Here is a 17,049-nt window from a genome sequence, read left to right on the forward strand (position 1 = left end):
TTGTGGCCTCCTGGAGGCAACTAGCTGTGCAAAAAAAAGACAGCCTGGCGGCCGGCTGTTGCAGTGTTGCCCTCTCAGGCAACACTGAGTGACTGACTGAGCCTCACCGTCTTATATAAAGTTCAGACGGAACTTTGCACGTGTCATAGTGGAGCCCTCAGGATTCCAGAGCCAGCTTTCTGACATCATAATGGGGCCTCAGAGATAAAAGCCTGGGCCCAGGCAGTGTTGGTCAGTGCTGCTCAGCAGGCAGCACTGGACTGGACTGGATTACAGCTGATACAAGGTGTGAAGGAACAAGGGGTGGCTGTGGGCATGCACTTGCTGCCGCTGCCAGTGTTTATCTGCATGGCAGCAGGGCATTTGGGCGTTGCCAGGAAGGCGTTTTTATGTAGATTCCTCCTCTTTCAGCACTGCATTGTGGTGCAAGCAAAAGAAGCAAATCCTGTCTGGCTTCCTCTCCGGCCTTTATTCACCTCCCGTGTAGCTGTGAGTGTGTGAGCCTGCAGGGCCCCATGGAATTGCCTAGAAGTAGGCTGAATCGCTGCAAGGGCTGAACAGCAGTATCGGGCAGGCTCGGGCAACGCGCGGCCCGTTCGGGTTATCGCTTCTCGGCCTTTTGGCTAAGATCAAGTGTAGTATCTGTTCTTATCAGTTTAATATCTGATACGTCCCCTATCTGGGGACCATATATTAAATGGATTTTTAGAACAGGGAGATGGAAATAGAGCTTGCTCTGTCCACTCCACGCATTGACCTGGTATTGCAGTATTTCCAGGACCGGTGCACCCTTTCCTTATGTGTTGACTAAAAGCAGATTCCAAAAGTGTTTTTTGTCTTTGCTATTGTTTCTGTCTTTCTGAAGGGATCTCCCCTTTTAATCCCATTATTTCAACACCTGTTGGACAATGCATGAGTGATAATGAGCTCATTGATTAAATGCAATTAATGAATAGATTGCCACCTCTTGTTGTGTGTCGTCTGTGTTTCTGTGTTTCCGGCATTTCACATTGGAACACCTCATTCACCTTCCTTGTCTTCTCTCCGCCCTCCCTTTTAGGTAAGTTAAAGAGCTGCACCTGAGCCAGCCACTGATTGATTGATTGATTGATTGATTGATTGATTGATTGATGCAGCACAACAGTCAAATAGTGGAGTGGAGTAGGGGAACAGCAAACAGCCAATAAAGCAGCCCGCCCGCTCGCCTGCCCGCCACAATGGACCTACCTGTGTACACTAGATGGATGTGATGGAATGTACTGTCGTCCCTACATTTCAAGAAGAAGTAAGAATTGCAGTTGCAACAAAGCCTTGCTTGCCTACAAAGAGAGCAGCAATTTGGATTTGTTACTATGTTACCTAGAAGAATAACAAACTGTGCAAGGATGGAGGTTGTAGGAGCAAGGAGAAGTTGTCTGTAAAGTTGGTGGATGCCTATTTTCCATTTTGCAGTCCCTTGTCTCCCTCTTGTGGCCTCCTGGAGACAACTAGCTGTGCAAAAAAAAGACAGCCTGGCGGCCGGCTGTTGCAGTGTTGCCCTCTCAGGCAACACTGAGTGACTGACTGAGCCTCACCGTCTTATATAAAGTTCAGACGGAACTTTGCACGTGTCATAGTGGAGCCCTCAGGATTCCAGAGCCAGCTTTCTGACATCATAATGGGGCCTCAGAGATAAAAGCCTGGGCCCAGGCAGTGTTGGTCAGTGCTGCTCAGCAGGCAGCACTGGACTGGACTGGATTACAGCTGATACAAGGTGTGAAGGAACAAGGGGTGGCTGTGGGCATGCACTTGCTGCCGCTGCCAGTGTTTATCTGCATGGCAGCAGGGCATTTGGGCGTTGCCAGGAAGGCGTTTTTATGTAGATTCCTCCTCTTTCAGCACTGCATTGTGGTGCAAGCAAAAGAAGCAAATCCTGTCTGGCTTCCTCTCCGGCCTTTATTCACCTCCCGTGTAGCTGTGAGTGTGTGAGCCTGCAGGGCCCCATGGAATTGCCTAGAAGTAGGCTGAATCGCTGCAAGGGCTGAACAGCAGTATCGGGCAGGCTCGGGCAACGCGCGGCCCGTTCGGGTTATCGCTTCTCGGCCTTTTGGCTAAGATCAAGTGTAGTATCTGTTCTTATCAGTTTAATATCTGATACGTCCCCTATCTGGGGACCATATATTAAATGGATTTTTAGAACAGGGAGATGGAAATAGAGCTTGCTCTGTCCACTCCACGCATTGACCTGGTATTGCAGTATTTCCAGGACCGGTGCACCCTTTCCTTATGTGTTGACTAAAAGCAGATTCCAAAAGTGTTTTTTGTCTTTGCTATTGTTTCTGTCTTTCTGAAGGGATCTCCCCTTTTAATCCCATTATTTCAACACCTGTTGGACAATGCATGAGTGATAATGAGCTCATTGATTAAATGCAATTAATGAATAGATTGCCACCTCTTGTTGTGTGTCGTCTGTGTTTCTGTGTTTCCGGCATTTCACATTGGAACACCTCATTCACCTTCCTTGTCTTCTCTCCGCCCTCCCTTTTAGGTAAGTTAAAGAGCTGCACCTGAGCCAGCCACTGATTGATTGATTGATTGATTGATTGATTGATTGATTGATTGATTGATTGATTGATGCAGCACAACAGTCAAATAGTGGAGTGGAGTAGGGGAACAGCAAACAGCCAATAAAGCAGCCCGCCCGCTCGCCTGCCCGCCACAATGGACCTACCTGTGTACACTAGATGGATGTGATGGAATGTACTGTCGTCCCTACATTTCAAGAAGAAGTAAGAATTGCAGTTGCAACAAAGCCTTGCTTGCCTACAAAGAGAGCAGCAATTTGGATTTGTTACTATGTTACCTAGAAGAATAACAAACTGTGCAAGGATGGAGGTTGTAGGAGCAAGGAGAAGTTGTCTGTAAAGTTGGTGGATGCCTATTTTCCATTTTGCAGTCCCTTGTCTCCCTCTTGTGGCCTCCTGGAGGCAACTAGCTGTGCTAAAAAAAGACAGCCTGGCGGCCGGCTGTTGCAGTGTTGCCCTCTCAGGCAACACTGAGTGACTGACTGAGCCTCACCGTCTTATATAAAGTTCAGACGGAACTTTGCACGTGTCATAGTGGAGCCCTCAGGATTCCAGAGCCAGCTTTCTGACATCATAATGGGGCCTCAGAGATAAAAGCCTGGGCCCAGGCAGTGTTGGTCAGTGCTGCTCAGCAGGCAGCACTGGACTGGACTGGATTACAGCTGATACAAGGTGTGAAGGAACAAGGGGTGGCTGTGGGCATGCACTTGCTGCCGCTGCCAGTGTTTATCTGCATGGCAGCAGGGCATTTGGGCGTTGCCAGGAAGGCGTTTTTATGTAGATTCCTCCTCTTTCAGCACTGCATTGTGGTGCAAGCAAAAGAAGCAAATCCTGTCTGGCTTCCTCTCCGGCCTTTATTCACCTCCCGTGTAGCTGTGAGTGTGTGAGCCTGCAGGGCCCCATGGAATTGCCTAGAAGTAGGCTGAATCGCTGCAAGGGCTGAACAGCAGTATCGGGCAGGCTCGGGCAACGCGCGGCCCGTTCGGGTTATCGCTTCTCGGCCTTTTGGCTAAGATCAAGTGTAGTATCTGTTCTTATCAGTTTAATATCTGATACGTCCCCTATCTGGGGACCATATATTAAATGGATTTTTAGAACAGGGAGATGGAAATAGAGCTTGCTCTGTCCACTCCACGCATTGACCTGGTATTGCAGTATTTCCAGGACCGGTGCACCCTTTCCTTATGTGTTGACTAAAAGCAGATTCCAAAAGTGTTTTTTGTCTTTGCTATTGTTTCTGTCTTTCTGAAGGGATCTCCCCTTTTAATCCCATTATTTCAACACCTGTTGGACAATGCATGAGTGATAATGAGCTCATTGATTAAATGCAATTAATGAATAGATTGCCACCTCTTGTTGTGTGTCGTCTGTGTTTCTGTGTTTCCGGCATTTCACATTGGAACACCTCATTCACCTTCCTTGTCTTCTCTCCGCCCTCCCTTTTAGGTAAGTTAAAGAGCTGCACCTGAGCCAGCCACTGATTGATTGATTGATTGATTGATTGATTGATTGATTGATTGATTGATTGATTTATGCAGCACAACAGTCAAATAGTGGAGTGGAGTAGGGGAACAGCAAACAGCCAATAAAGCAGCCCGCCCGCTCGCCTGCCCGCCACAATGGACCTACCTGTGTACACTAGATGGATGTGATGGAATGTACTGTCGTCCCTACATTTCAAGAAGAAGTAAGAATTGCAGTTGCAACAAAGCCTTGCTTGCCTACAAAGAGAGCAGCAATTTGGATTTGTTACTATGTTACCTAGAAGAATAACAAACTGTGCAAGGATGGAGGTTGTAGGAGCAAGGAGAAGTTGTCTGTAAAGTTGGTGGATGCCTATTTTCCATTTTGCAGTCCCTTGTCTCCCTCTTGTGGCCTTCTGGAGGCAACTAGCTGTGCAAAAAAAAGACAGCCTGGCGGCCGGCTGTTGCAGTGTTGCCCTCTCAGGCAACACTGAGTGACTGACTGAGCCTCACCGTCTTATATAAAGTTCAGACGGAACTTTGCACGTGTCATAGTGGAGCCCTCAGGATTCCAGAGCCAGCTTTCTGACATCATAATGGGGCCTCAGAGATAAAAGCCTGGGCCCAGGCAGTGTTGGTCAGTGCTGCTCAGCAGGCAGCACTGGACTGGACTGGATTACAGCTGATACAAGGTGTGAAGGAACAAGGGGTGGCTGTGGGCATGCACTTGCTGCCGCTGCCAGTGTTTATCTGCATGGCAGCAGGGCATTTGGGCGTTGCCAGGAAGGCGTTTTTATGTAGATTCCTCCTCTTTCAGCACTGCATTGTGGTGCAAGCAAAAGAAGCAAATCCTGTCTGGCTTCCTCTCCGGCCTTTATTCACCTCCCGTGTAGCTGTGAGTGTGTGAGCCTGCAGGGCCCCATGGAATTGCCTAGAAGTAGGCTGAATCGCTGCAAGGGCTGAACAGCAGTATCGGGCAGGCTCGGGCAACGCGCGGCCCGTTCGGGTTATCGCTTCTCGGCCTTTTGGCTAAGATCAAGTGTAGTATCTGTTCTTATCAGTTTAATATCTGATACGTCCCCTATCTGGGGACCATATATTAAATGGATTTTTAGAACAGGGAGATGGAAATAGAGCTTGCTCTGTCCACTCCACGCATTGACCTGGTATTGCAGTATTTCCAGGACCGGTGCACCCTTTCCTTATGTGTTGACTAAAAGCAGATTCCAAAAGTGTTTTTTGTCTTTGCTATTGTTTCTGTCTTTCTGAAGGGATCTCCCCTTTTAATCCCATTATTTCAACACCTGTTGGACAATGCATGAGTGATAATGAGCTCATTGATTAAATGCAATTAATGAATAGATTGCCACCTCTTGTTGTGTGTCGTCTGTGTTTCTGTGTTTCCGGCATTTCACATTGGAACACCTCATTCACCTTCCTTGTCTTCTCTCCGCCCTCCCTTTTAGGTAAGTTAAAGAGCTGCACCTGAGCCAGCCACTGATTGATTGATTGATTGATTGATTGATTGATTGATTGATTGATTGATGCAGCACAACAGTCAAATAGTGGAGTGGAGTAGGGGAACAGCAAACAGCCAATAAAGCAGCCCGCCCGCTCGCCTGCCCGCCACAATGGACCTACCTGTGTACACTAGATGGATGTGATGGAATGTACTGTCGTCCCTACATTTCAAGAAGAAGTAAGAATTGCAGTTGCAACAAAGCCTTGCTTGCCTACAAAGAGAGCAGCAATTTGGATTTGTTACTATGTTACCTAGAAGAATAACAAACTGTGCAAGGATGGAGGTTGTAGGAGCAAGGAGAAGTTGTCTGTAAAGTTGGTGGATGCCTATTTTCCATTTTGCAGTCCCTTGTCTCCCTCTTGTGGCCTCCTGGAGGCAACTAGCTGTGCAAAAAAAAGACAGCCTGGCGGCCGGCTGTTGCAGTGTTGCCCTCTCAGGCAACACTGAGTGACTGACTGAGCCTCACCGTCTTATATAAAGTTCAGACGGAACTTTGCACGTGTCATAGTGGAGCCCTCAGGATTCCAGAGCCAGCTTTCTGACATCATAATGGGGCCTCAGAGATAAAAGCCTGGGCCCAGGCAGTGTTGGTCAGTGCTGCTCAGCAGGCAGCACTGGACTGGACTGGATTACAGCTGATACAAGGTGTGAAGGAACAAGGGGTGGCTGTGGGCATGCACTTGCTGCCGCTGCCAGTGTTTATCTGCATGGCAGCAGGGCATTTGGGCGTTGCCAGGAAGGCGTTTTTATGTAGATTCCTCCTCTTTCAGCACTGCATTGTGGTGCAAGCAAAAGAAGCAAATCCTGTCTGGCTTCCTCTCCGGCCTTTATTCACCTCCCGTGTAGCTGTGAGTGTGTGAGCCTGCAGGGCCCCATGGAATTGCCTAGAAGTAGGCTGAATCGCTGCAAGGGCTGAACAGCAGTATCGGGCAGGCTCGGGCAACGCGCGGCCCGTTCGGGTTATCGCTTCTCGGCCTTTTGGCTAAGATCAAGTGTAGTATCTGTTCTTATCAGTTTAATATCTGATACGTCCCCTATCTGGGGACCATATATTAAATGGATTTTTAGAACAGGGAGATGGAAATAGAGCTTGCTCTGTCCACTCCACGCATTGACCTGGTATTGCAGTATTTCCAGGACCGGTGCACCCTTTCCTTATGTGTTGACTAAAAGCAGATTCCAAAAGTGTTTTTTGTCTTTGCTATTGTTTCTGTCTTTCTGAAGGGATCTCCCCTTTTAATCCCATTATTTCAACACCTGTTGGACAATGCATGAGTGATAATGAGCTCATTGATTAAATGCAATTAATGAATAGATTGCCACCTCTTGTTGTGTGTCGTCTGTGTTTCTGTGTTTCCGGCATTTCACATTGGAACACCTCATTCACCTTCCTTGTCTTCTCTCCGCCCTCCCTTTTAGGTAAGTTAAAGAGCTGCACCTGAGCCAGCCACTGATTGATTGATTGATTGATTGATTGATTGATTGATTGATTGATTGATGCAGCACAACAGTCAAATAGTGGAGTGGAGTAGGGGAACAGCAAACAGCCAATAAAGCAGCCCGCCCGCTCGCCTGCCCGCCACAATGGACCTACCTGTGTACACTAGATGGATGTGATGGAATGTACTGTCGTCCCTACATTTCAAGAAGAAGTAAGAATTGCAGTTGCAACAAAGCCTTGCTTGCCTACAAAGAGAGCAGCAATTTGGATTTGTTACTATGTTACCTAGAAGAATAACAAACTGTGCAAGGATGGAGGTTGTAGGAGCAAGGAGAAGTTGTCTGTAAAGTTGGTGGATGCCTATTTTCCATTTTGCAGTCCCTTGTCTCCCTCTTGTGGCCTCCTGGAGGCAACTAGCTGTGCAAAAAAAAGACAGCCTGGCGGCCGGCTGTTGCAGTGTTGCCCTCTCAGGCAACACTGAGTGACTGACTGAGCCTCACCGTCTTATATAAAGTTCAGACGGAACTTTGCACGTGTCATAGTGGAGCCCTCAGGATTCCAGAGCCAGCTTTCTGACATCATAATGGGGCCTCAGAGATAAAAGCCTGGGCCCAGGCAGTGTTGGTCAGTGCTGCTCAGCAGGCAGCACTGGACTGGACTGGATTACAGCTGATACAAGGTGTGAAGGAACAAGGGGTGGCTGTGGGCATGCACTTGCTGCCGCTGCCAGTGTTTATCTGCATGGCAGCAGGGCATTTGGGCGTTGCCAGGAAGGCGTTTTTATGTAGATTCCTCCTCTTTCAGCACTGCATTGTGGTGCAAGCAAAAGAAGCAAATCCTGTCTGGCTTCCTCTCCGGCCTTTATTCACCTCCCGTGTAGCTGTGAGTGTGTGAGCCTGCAGGGCCCCATGGAATTGCCTAGAAGTAGGCTGAATCGCTGCAAGGGCTGAACAGCAGTATCGGGCAGGCTCGGGCAACGCGCGGCCCGTTCGGGTTATCGCTTCTCGGCCTTTTGGCTAAGATCAAGTGTAGTATCTGTTCTTATCAGTTTAATATCTGATACGTCCCCTATCTGGGGACCATATATTAAATGGATTTTTAGAACAGGGAGATGGAAATAGAGCTTGCTCTGTCCACTCCACGCATTGACCTGGTATTGCAGTATTTCCAGGACCGGTGCACCCTTTCCTTATGTGTTGACTAAAAGCAGATTCCAAAAGTGTTTTTTGTCTTTGCTATTGTTTCTGTCTTTCTGAAGGGATCTCCCCTTTTAATCCCATTATTTCAACACCTGTTGGACAATGCATGAGTGATAATGAGCTCATTGATTAAATGCAATTAATGAATAGATTGCCACCTCTTGTTGTGTGTCGTCTGTGTTTCTGTGTTTCCGGCATTTCACATTGGAACACCTCATTCACCTTCCTTGTCTTCTCTCCGCCCTCCCTTTTAGGTAAGTTAAAGAGCTGCACCTGAGCCAGCCACTGATTGATTGATTGATTGATTGATTGATTGATTGATTGATTGATTGATTGATTGATTGATTGATTGATGCAGCACAACAGTCAAATAGTGGAGTGGAGTAGGGGAACAGCAAACAGCCAATAAAGCAGCCCGCCCGCTCGCCTGCCCGCCACAATGGACCTACCTGTGTACACTAGATGGATGTGATGGAATGTACTGTCGTCCCTACATTTCAAGAAGAAGTAAGAATTGCAGTTGCAACAAAGCCTTGCTTGCCTACAAAGAGAGCAGCAATTTGGATTTGTTACTATGTTACCTAGAAGAATAACAAACTGTGCAAGGATGGAGGTTGTAGGAGCAAGGAGAAGTTGTCTGTAAAGTTGGTGGATGCCTATTTTCCATTTTGCAGTCCCTTGTCTCCCTCTTGTGGCCTCCTGGAGGCAACTAGCTGTGCAAAAAAAAGACAGCCTGGCGGCCGGCTGTTGCAGTGTTGCCCTCTCAGGCAACACTGAGTGACTGACTGAGCCTCACCGTCTTATATAAAGTTCAGACGGAACTTTGCACGTGTCATAGTGGAGCCCTCAGGATTCCAGAGCCAGCTTTCTGACATCATAATGGGGCCTCAGAGATAAAAGCCTGGGCCCAGGCAGTGTTGGTCAGTGCTGCTCAGCAGGCAGCACTGGACTGGACTGGATTACAGCTGATACAAGGTGTGAAGGAACAAGGGGTGGCTGTGGGCATGCACTTGCTGCCGCTGCCAGTGTTTATCTGCATGGCAGCAGGGCATTTGGGCGTTGCCAGGAAGGCGTTTTTATGTAGATTCCTCCTCTTTCAGCACTGCATTGTGGTGCAAGCAAAAGAAGCAAATCCTGTCTGGCTTCCTCTCCGGCCTTTATTCACCTCCCGTGTAGCTGTGAGTGTGTGAGCCTGCAGGGCCCCATGGAATTGCCTAGAAGTAGGCTGAATCGCTGCAAGGGCTGAACAGCAGTATCGGGCAGGCTCGGGCAACGCGCGGCCCGTTCGGGTTATCGCTTCTCGGCCTTTTGGCTAAGATCAAGTGTAGTATCTGTTCTTATCAGTTTAATATCTGATACGTCCCCTATCTGGGGACCATATATTAAATGGATTTTTAGAACAGGGAGATGGAAATAGAGCTTGCTCTGTCCACTCCACGCATTGACCTGGTATTGCAGTATTTCCAGGACCGGTGCACCCTTTCCTTATGTGTTGACTAAAAGCAGATTCCAAAAGTGTTTTTTGTCTTTGCTATTGTTTCTGTCTTTCTGAAGGGATCTCCCCTTTTAATCCCATTATTTCAACACCTGTTGGACAATGCATGAGTGATAATGAGCTCATTGATTAAATGCAATTAATGAATAGATTGCCACCTCTTGTTGTGTGTCGTCTGTGTTTCTGTGTTTCCGGCATTTCACATTGGAACACCTCATTCACCTTCCTTGTCTTCTCTCCGCCCTCCCTTTTAGGTAAGTTAAAGAGCTGCACCTGAGCCAGCCACTGATTGATTGATTGATTGATTGATTGATTGATTGATTGATGCAGCACAACAGTCAAATAGTGGAGTGGAGTAGGGGAACAGCAAACAGCCAATAAAGCAGCCCGCCCGCTCGCCTGCCCGCCACAATGGACCTACCTGTGTACACTAGATGGATGTGATGGAATGTACGGTCGTCCCTACATTTCAAGAAGAAGTAAGAATTGCAGTTGCAACAAAGCCTTGCTTGCCTACAAAGAGAGCAGCAATTTGGATTTGTTACTATGTTACCTAGAAGAATAACAAACTGTGCAAGGATGGAGGTTGTAGGAGCAAGGAGAAGTTGTCTGTAAAGTTGGTGGATGCCTATTTTCCATTTTGCAGTCCCTTGTCTCCCTCTTGTGGCCTCCTGGAGGCAACTAGCTGTGCAAAAAAAAGACAGCCTGGCGGCCGGCTGTTGCAGTGTTGCCCTCTCAGGCAACACTGAGTGACTGACTGAGCCTCACCGTCTTATATAAAGTTCAGACGGAACTTTGCACGTGTCATAGTGGAGCCCTCAGGATTCCAGAGCCAGCTTTCTGACATCATAATGGGGCCTCAGAGATAAAAGCCTGGGCCCAGGCAGTGTTGGTCAGTGCTGCTCAGCAGGCAGCACTGGACTGGACTGGATTACAGCTGATACAAGGTGTGAAGGAACAAGGGGTGGCTGTGGGCATGCACTTGCTGCCGCTGCCAGTGTTTATCTGCATGGCAGCAGGGCATTTGGGCGTTGCCAGGAAGGCGTTTTTATGTAGATTCCTCCTCTTTCAGCACTGCATTGTGGTGCAAGCAAAAGAAGCAAATCCTGTCTGGCTTCCTCTCCGGCCTTTATTCACCTCCCGTGTAGCTGTGAGTGTGTGAGCCTGCAGGGCCCCATGGAATTGCCTAGAAGTAGGCTGAATCGCTGCAAGGGCTGAACAGCAGTATCGGGCAGGCTCGGGCAACGCGCGGCCCGTTCGGGTTATCGCTTCTCGGCCTTTTGGCTAAGATCAAGTGTAGTATCTGTTCTTATCAGTTTAATATCTGATACGTCCCCTATCTGGGGACCATATAGTAAATGGATTTTTAGAACAGGGAGATGGAAATAGAGCTTGCTCTGTCCACTCCACGCATTGACCTGGTATTGCAGTATTTCCAGGACCGGTGCACCCTTTCCTTATGTGTTGACTAAAAGCAGATTCCAAAAGTGTTTTTTGTCTTTGCTATTGTTTCTGTCTTTCTGAAGGGATCTCCCCTTTTAATCCCATTATTTCAACACCTGTTGGACAATGCATGAGTGATAATGAGCTCATTGATTAAATGCAATTAATGAATAGATTGCCACCTCTTGTTGTGTGTCGTCTGTGTTTCTGTGTTTCCGGCATTTCACATTGGAACACCTCATTCACCTTCCTTGTCTTCTCTCCGCCCTCCCTTTTAGGTAAGTTAAAGAGCTGCACCTGAGCCAGCCACTGATTGATTGATTGATTGATTGATTGATTGATTGATTGATTGATTGATTGATGCAGCACAACAGTCAAATAGTGGAGTGGAGTAGGGGAACAGCAAACAGCCAATAAAGCAGCCCGCCCGCTCGCCTGCCCGCCACAATGGACCTACCTGTGTACACTAGATGGATGTGATGGAATGTACTGTCGTCCCTACATTTCAAGAAGAAGTAAGAATTGCAGTTGCAACAAAGCCTTGCTTGCCTACAAAGAGAGCAGCAATTTGGATTTGTTACTATGTTACCTAGAAGAATAACAAACTGTGCAAGGATGGAGGTTGTAGGAGCAAGGAGAAGTTGTCTGTAAAGTTGGTGGATGCCTATTTTCCATTTTGCAGTCCCTTGTCTCCCTCTTGTGGCCTCCTGGAGGCAACTAGCTGTGCAAAAAAAAGACAGCCTGGCGGCCGGCTGTTGCAGTGTTGCCCTCTCAGGCAACACTGAGTGACTGACTGAGCCTCACCGTCTTATATAAAGTTCAGACGGAACTTTGCACGTGTCATAGTGGAGCCCTCAGGATTCCAGAGCCAGCTTTCTGACATCATAATGGGGCCTCAGAGATAAAAGCCTGGGCCCAGGCAGTGTTGGTCAGTGCTGCTCAGCAGGCAGCACTGGACTGGACTGGATTACAGCTGATACAAGGTGTGAAGGAACAAGGGGTGGCTGTGGGCATGCACTTGCTGCCGCTGCCAGTGTTTATCTGCATGGCAGCAGGGCATTTGGGCGTTGCCAGGAAGGCGTTTTTATGTAGATTCCTCCTCTTTCAGCACTGCATTGTGGTGCAAGCAAAAGAAGCAAATCCTGTCTGGCTTCCTCTCCGGCCTTTATTCACCTCCCGTGTAGCTGTGAGTGTGTGAGCCTGCAGGGCCCCATGGAATTGCCTAGAAGTAGGCTGAATCGCTGCAAGGGCTGAACAGCAGTATCGGGCAGGCTCGGGCAACGCGCGGCCCGTTCGGGTTATCGCTTCTCGGCCTTTTGGCTAAGATCAAGTGTAGTATCTGTTCTTATCAGTTTAATATCTGATACGTCCCCTATCTGGGGACCATATATTAAATGGATTTTTAGAACAGGGAGATGGAAATAGAGCTTGCTCTGTCCACTCCACGCATTGACCTGGTATTGCAGTATTTCCAGGACCGGTGCACCCTTTCCTTATGTGTTGACTAAAAGCAGATTCCAAAAGTGTTTTTTGTCTTTGCTATTGTTTCTGTCTTTCTGAAGGGATCTCCCCTTTTAATCCCATTATTTCAACACCTGTTGGACAATGCATGAGTGATAATGAGCTCATTGATTAAATGCAATTAATGAATAGATTGCCACCTCTTGTTGTGTGTCGTCTGTGTTTCTGTGTTTCCGGCATTTCACATTGGAACACCTCATTCACCTTCCTTGTCTTCTCTCCGCCCTCCCTTTTAGGTAAGTTAAAGAGCTGCACCTGAGCCAGCCACTGATTGATTGATTGATTGATTGATTGATTGATTGATTGATTGATTGATTGATGCAGCACAACAGTCAAATAGTGGAGTGGAGTAGGGGAACAGCAAACAGCCAATAAAGCAGCCCGCCCGCTCGCCTGCCCGCCACAATGGACCTACCTGTGTACACTAGATGGATGTGATGGAATGTACTGTCGTCCCTACATTTCAAGAAGAAGTAAGAATTGCAGTTGCAACAAAGCCTTGCTTGCCTACAAAGAGAGCAGCAATTTGGATTTGTTACTATGTTACCTAGAAGAATAACAAACTGTGCAAGGATGGAGGTTGTAGGAGCAAGGAGAAGTTGTCTGTAAAGTTGGTGGATGCCTATTTTCCATTTTGCAGTCCCTTGTCTCCCTCTTGTGGCCTCCTGGAGGCAACTAGCTGTGCAAAAAAAAGACAGCCTGGCGGCCGGCTGTTGCAGTGTTGCCCTCTCAGGCAACACTGAGTGACTGACTGAGCCTCACCGTCTTATATAAAGTTCAGACGGAACTTTGCACGTGTCATAGTGGAGCCCTCAGGATTCCAGAGCCAGCTTTCTGACATCATAATGGGGCCTCAGAGATAAAAGCCTGGGCCCAGGCAGTGTTGGTCAGTGCTGCTCAGCAGGCAGCACTGGACTGGACTGGATTACAGCTGATACAAGGTGTGAAGGAACAAGGGGTGGCTGTGGGCATGCACTTGCTGCCGCTGCCAGTGTTTATCTGCATGGCAGCAGGGCATTTGGGCGTTGCCAGGAAGGCGTTTTTATGTAGATTCCTCCTCTTTCAGCACTGCATTGTGGTGCAAGCAAAAGAAGCAAATCCTGTCTGGCTTCCTCTCCGGCCTTTATTCACCTCCCGTGTAGCTGTGAGTGTGTGAGCCTGCAGGGCCCCATGGAATTGCCTAGAAGTAGGCTGAATCGCTGCAAGGGCTGAACAGCAGTATCGGGCAGGCTCGGGCAACGCGCGGCCCGTTCGGGTTATCGCTTCTCGGCCTTTTGGCTAAGATCAAGTGTAGTATCTGTTCTTATCAGTTTAATATCTGATACGTCCCCTATCTGGGGACCATATATTAAATGGATTTTTAGAACAGGGAGATGGAAATAGAGCTTGCTCTGTCCACTCCACGCATTGACCTGGTATTGCAGTATTTCCAGGACCGGTGCACCCTTTCCTTATGTGTTGACTAAAAGCAGATTCCAAAAGTGTTTTTTGTCTTTGCTATTGTTTCTGTCTTTCTGAAGGGATCTCCCCTTTTAATCCCATTATTTCAACACCTGTTGGACAATGCATGAGTGATAATGAGCTCATTGATTAAATGCAATTAATGAATAGATTGCCACCTCTTGTTGTGTGTCGTCTGTGTTTCTGTGTTTCCGGCATTTCACATTGGAACACCTCATTCACCTTCCTTGTCTTCTCTCCGCCCTCCCTTTTAGGTAAGTTAAAGAGCTGCACCTGAGCCAGCCACTGATTGATTGATTGATTGATTGATTGATTGATTGATTGATTGATGCAGCACAACAGTCAAATAGTGGAGTGGAGTAGGGGAACAGCAAACAGCCAATAAAGCAGCCCGCCCGCTCGCCTGCCCGCCACAATGGACCTACCTGTGTACACTAGATGGATGTGATGGAATGTACGGTCGTCCCTACATTTCAAGAAGAAGTAAGAATTGCAGTTGCAACAAAGCCTTGCTTGCCTACAAAGAGAGCAGCAATTTGGATTTGTTACTATGTTACCTAGAAGAATAACAAACTGTGCAAGGATGGAGGTTGTAGGAGCAAGGAGAAGTTGTCTGTAAAGTTGGTGGATGCCTATTTTCCATTTTGCAGTCCCTTGTCTCCCTCTTGTGGCCTCCTGGAGGCAACTAGCTGTGCAAAAAAAAGACAGCCTGGCGGCCGGCTGTTGCAGTGTTGCCCTCTCAGGCAACACTGAGTGACTGACTGAGCCTCACCGTCTTATATAAAGTTCAGACGGAACTTTGCACGTGTCATAGTGGAGCCCTCAGGATTCCAGAGCCAGCTTTCTGACATCATAATGGGGCCTCAGAGATAAAAGCCTGGGCCCAGGCAGTGTTGGTCAGTGCTGCTCAGCAGGCAGCACTGGACTGGACTGGATTACAGCTGATACAAGTTGTGAAGGAACAAGGGGTGGCTGTGGGCATGCACTTGCTGCCGCTGCCAGTGTTTATCTGCATGGCAGCAGGGCATTTGGGCGTTGCCAGGAAGGCGTTTTTATGTAGATTCCTCCTCTTTCAGCACTGCATTGTGGTGCAAGCAAAAGAAGCAAATCCTGTCTGGCTTCCTCTCCGGCCTTTATTCACCTCCCGTGTAGCTGTGAGTGTGTGAGCCTGCAGGGCCCCATGGAATTGCCTAGAAGTAGGCTGAATCGCTGCAAGGGCTGAACAGCAGTATCGGGCAGGCTCGGGCAACGCGCGGCCCGTTCGGGTTATCGCTTCTCGGCCTTTTGGCTAAGATCAAGTGTAGTATCTGTTCTTATCAGTTTAATATCTGATACGTCCCCTATCTGGGGACCATATAGTAAATGGATTTTTAGAACAGGGAGATGGAAATAGAGCTTGCTCTGTCCACTCCACGCATTGACCTGGTATTGCAGTATTTCCAGGACCGGTGCACCCTTTCCTTATGTGTTGACTAAAAGCAGATTCCAAAAGTGTTTTTTGTCTTTGCTATTGTTTCTGTCTTTCTGAAGGGATCTCCCCTTTTAATCCCATTATTTCAACACCTGTTGGACAATGCATGAGTGATAATGAGCTCATTGATTAAATGCAATTAATGAATAGATTGCCACCTCTTGTTGTGTGTCGTCTGTGTTTCTGTGTTTCCGGCATTTCACATTGGAACACCTCATTCACCTTCCTTGTCTTCTCTCCGCCCTCCCTTTTAGGTAAGTTAAAGAGCTGCACCTGAGCCAGCCACTGATTGATTGATTGATTGATTGATTGATTGATTGATTGATTGATTGATTGATGCAGCACAACAGTCAAATAGTGGAGTGGAGTAGGGGAACAGCAAACAGCCAATAAAGCAGCCCGCCCGCTCGCCTGCCCGCCACAATGGACCTACCTGTGTACACTAGATGGATGTGATGGAATGTACTGTCGTCCCTACATTTCAAGAAGAAGTAAGAATTGCAGTTGCAACAAAGCCTTGCTTGCCTACAAAGAGAGCAGCAATTTGGATTTGTTACTATGTTACCTAGAAGAATAACAAACTGTGCAAGGATGGAGGTTGTAGGAGCAAGGAGAAGTTGTCTGTAAAGTTGGTGGATGCCTATTTTCCATTTTGCAGTCCCTTGTCTCCCTCTTGTGGCCTCCTGGAGGCAACTAGCTGTGCAAAAAAAAGACAGCCTGGCGGCCGGCTGTTGCAGTGTTGCCCTCTCAGGCAACACTGAGTGACTGACTGAGCCTCACCGTCTTATATAAAGTTCAGACGGAACTTTGCACGTGTCATAGTGGAGCCCTCAGGATTCCAGAGCCAGCTTTCTGACATCATAATGGGGCCTCAGAGATAAAAGCCTGGGCCCAGGCAGTGTTGGTCAGTGCTGCTCAGCAGGCAGCACTGGACTGGACTGGATTACAGCTGATACAAGGTGTGAAGGAACAAGGGGTGGCTGTGGGCATGCACTTGCTGCCGCTGCCAGTGTTTATCTGCATGGCAGCAGGGCATTTGGGCGTTGCCAGGAAGGCGTTTTTATGTAGATTCCTCCTCTTTCAGCACTGCATTGTGGTGCAAGCAAAAGAAGCAAATCCTGTCTGGCTTCCTCTCCGGCCTTTATTCACCTCCCGTGTAGCTGTGAGTGTGTGAGCCTGCAGGGCCCCATGGAATTGCCTAGAAGTAGGCTGAATCGCTGCAAGGGCTGAACAGCAGTATCGGGCAGGCTCGGGCAACGCGCGGCCCGTTCGGGTTATCGCTTCTCGGCCTTTTGGCTAAGATCAAGTGTAGTATCTGTTCTTATCAGTTTAATATCTGATACGTCCCCTATCTGGGGACCATATATTAAATGGATTTTTAGAACAGGGAGATGGAAATAGAGCTTGCTCTGTCCACTCCACGCATTGACCTGGTATTGCAGTATTTCCAGGACCGGTGCACCCTTTCC

General features: G+C 48.0%; 12 non-coding genes across 12 annotated transcripts; all 12 read left to right on the forward strand.

The window, feature by feature from the left end:
• Positions 1-603: 603 nt before the first annotated feature.
• Positions 604-794, forward strand: LOC142694271 (U2 spliceosomal RNA). The gene has a single exon (XR_012862527.1). It is a non-coding gene; the product is annotated as a U2 spliceosomal RNA (small nuclear RNA).
• Positions 795-2,070: 1,276 nt separating this feature from the next.
• LOC142694272 (U2 spliceosomal RNA) lies at positions 2,071-2,261 on the forward strand. The gene has a single exon (XR_012862528.1). It is a non-coding gene; the product is annotated as a U2 spliceosomal RNA (small nuclear RNA).
• A 1,292-nt stretch (positions 2,262-3,553) lies between these two features.
• Positions 3,554-3,744, forward strand: LOC142694273 (U2 spliceosomal RNA). The gene has a single exon (XR_012862529.1). It is a non-coding gene; the product is annotated as a U2 spliceosomal RNA (small nuclear RNA).
• Positions 3,745-5,036: 1,292 nt separating this feature from the next.
• LOC142694275 (U2 spliceosomal RNA) lies at positions 5,037-5,227 on the forward strand. The gene has a single exon (XR_012862530.1). It is a non-coding gene; the product is annotated as a U2 spliceosomal RNA (small nuclear RNA).
• A 1,284-nt stretch (positions 5,228-6,511) lies between these two features.
• On the forward strand, positions 6,512-6,702 carry LOC142694277 (U2 spliceosomal RNA). The gene has a single exon (XR_012862532.1). It is a non-coding gene; the product is annotated as a U2 spliceosomal RNA (small nuclear RNA).
• Positions 6,703-7,986: 1,284 nt separating this feature from the next.
• LOC142694278 (U2 spliceosomal RNA) lies at positions 7,987-8,177 on the forward strand. The gene has a single exon (XR_012862533.1). It is a non-coding gene; the product is annotated as a U2 spliceosomal RNA (small nuclear RNA).
• A 1,304-nt stretch (positions 8,178-9,481) lies between these two features.
• Positions 9,482-9,672, forward strand: LOC142694279 (U2 spliceosomal RNA). The gene has a single exon (XR_012862534.1). It is a non-coding gene; the product is annotated as a U2 spliceosomal RNA (small nuclear RNA).
• A 1,276-nt stretch (positions 9,673-10,948) lies between these two features.
• LOC142693813 (U2 spliceosomal RNA) lies at positions 10,949-11,139 on the forward strand. The gene has a single exon (XR_012862115.1). It is a non-coding gene; the product is annotated as a U2 spliceosomal RNA (small nuclear RNA).
• A 1,288-nt stretch (positions 11,140-12,427) lies between these two features.
• Positions 12,428-12,618, forward strand: LOC142694280 (U2 spliceosomal RNA). Its single transcript, XR_012862535.1, has one exon. It is a non-coding gene; the product is annotated as a U2 spliceosomal RNA (small nuclear RNA).
• A 1,288-nt stretch (positions 12,619-13,906) lies between these two features.
• On the forward strand, positions 13,907-14,097 carry LOC142694281 (U2 spliceosomal RNA). Its single transcript, XR_012862536.1, has one exon. It is a non-coding gene; the product is annotated as a U2 spliceosomal RNA (small nuclear RNA).
• A 1,280-nt stretch (positions 14,098-15,377) lies between these two features.
• LOC142693814 (U2 spliceosomal RNA) lies at positions 15,378-15,568 on the forward strand. Its single transcript, XR_012862116.1, has one exon. It is a non-coding gene; the product is annotated as a U2 spliceosomal RNA (small nuclear RNA).
• A 1,288-nt stretch (positions 15,569-16,856) lies between these two features.
• LOC142694282 (U2 spliceosomal RNA) lies at positions 16,857-17,047 on the forward strand. Its single transcript, XR_012862537.1, has one exon. It is a non-coding gene; the product is annotated as a U2 spliceosomal RNA (small nuclear RNA).
• The last annotated feature ends 2 nt before the right edge of the window (positions 17,048-17,049 follow it).

Source organism: Rhinoderma darwinii (assembly GCF_050947455.1).
Source record: "Rhinoderma darwinii isolate aRhiDar2 chromosome 5 unlocalized genomic scaffold, aRhiDar2.hap1 SUPER_5_unloc_45, whole genome shotgun sequence".
Taxonomy (NCBI): domain Eukaryota; kingdom Metazoa; phylum Chordata; class Amphibia; order Anura; family Rhinodermatidae; genus Rhinoderma; species Rhinoderma darwinii.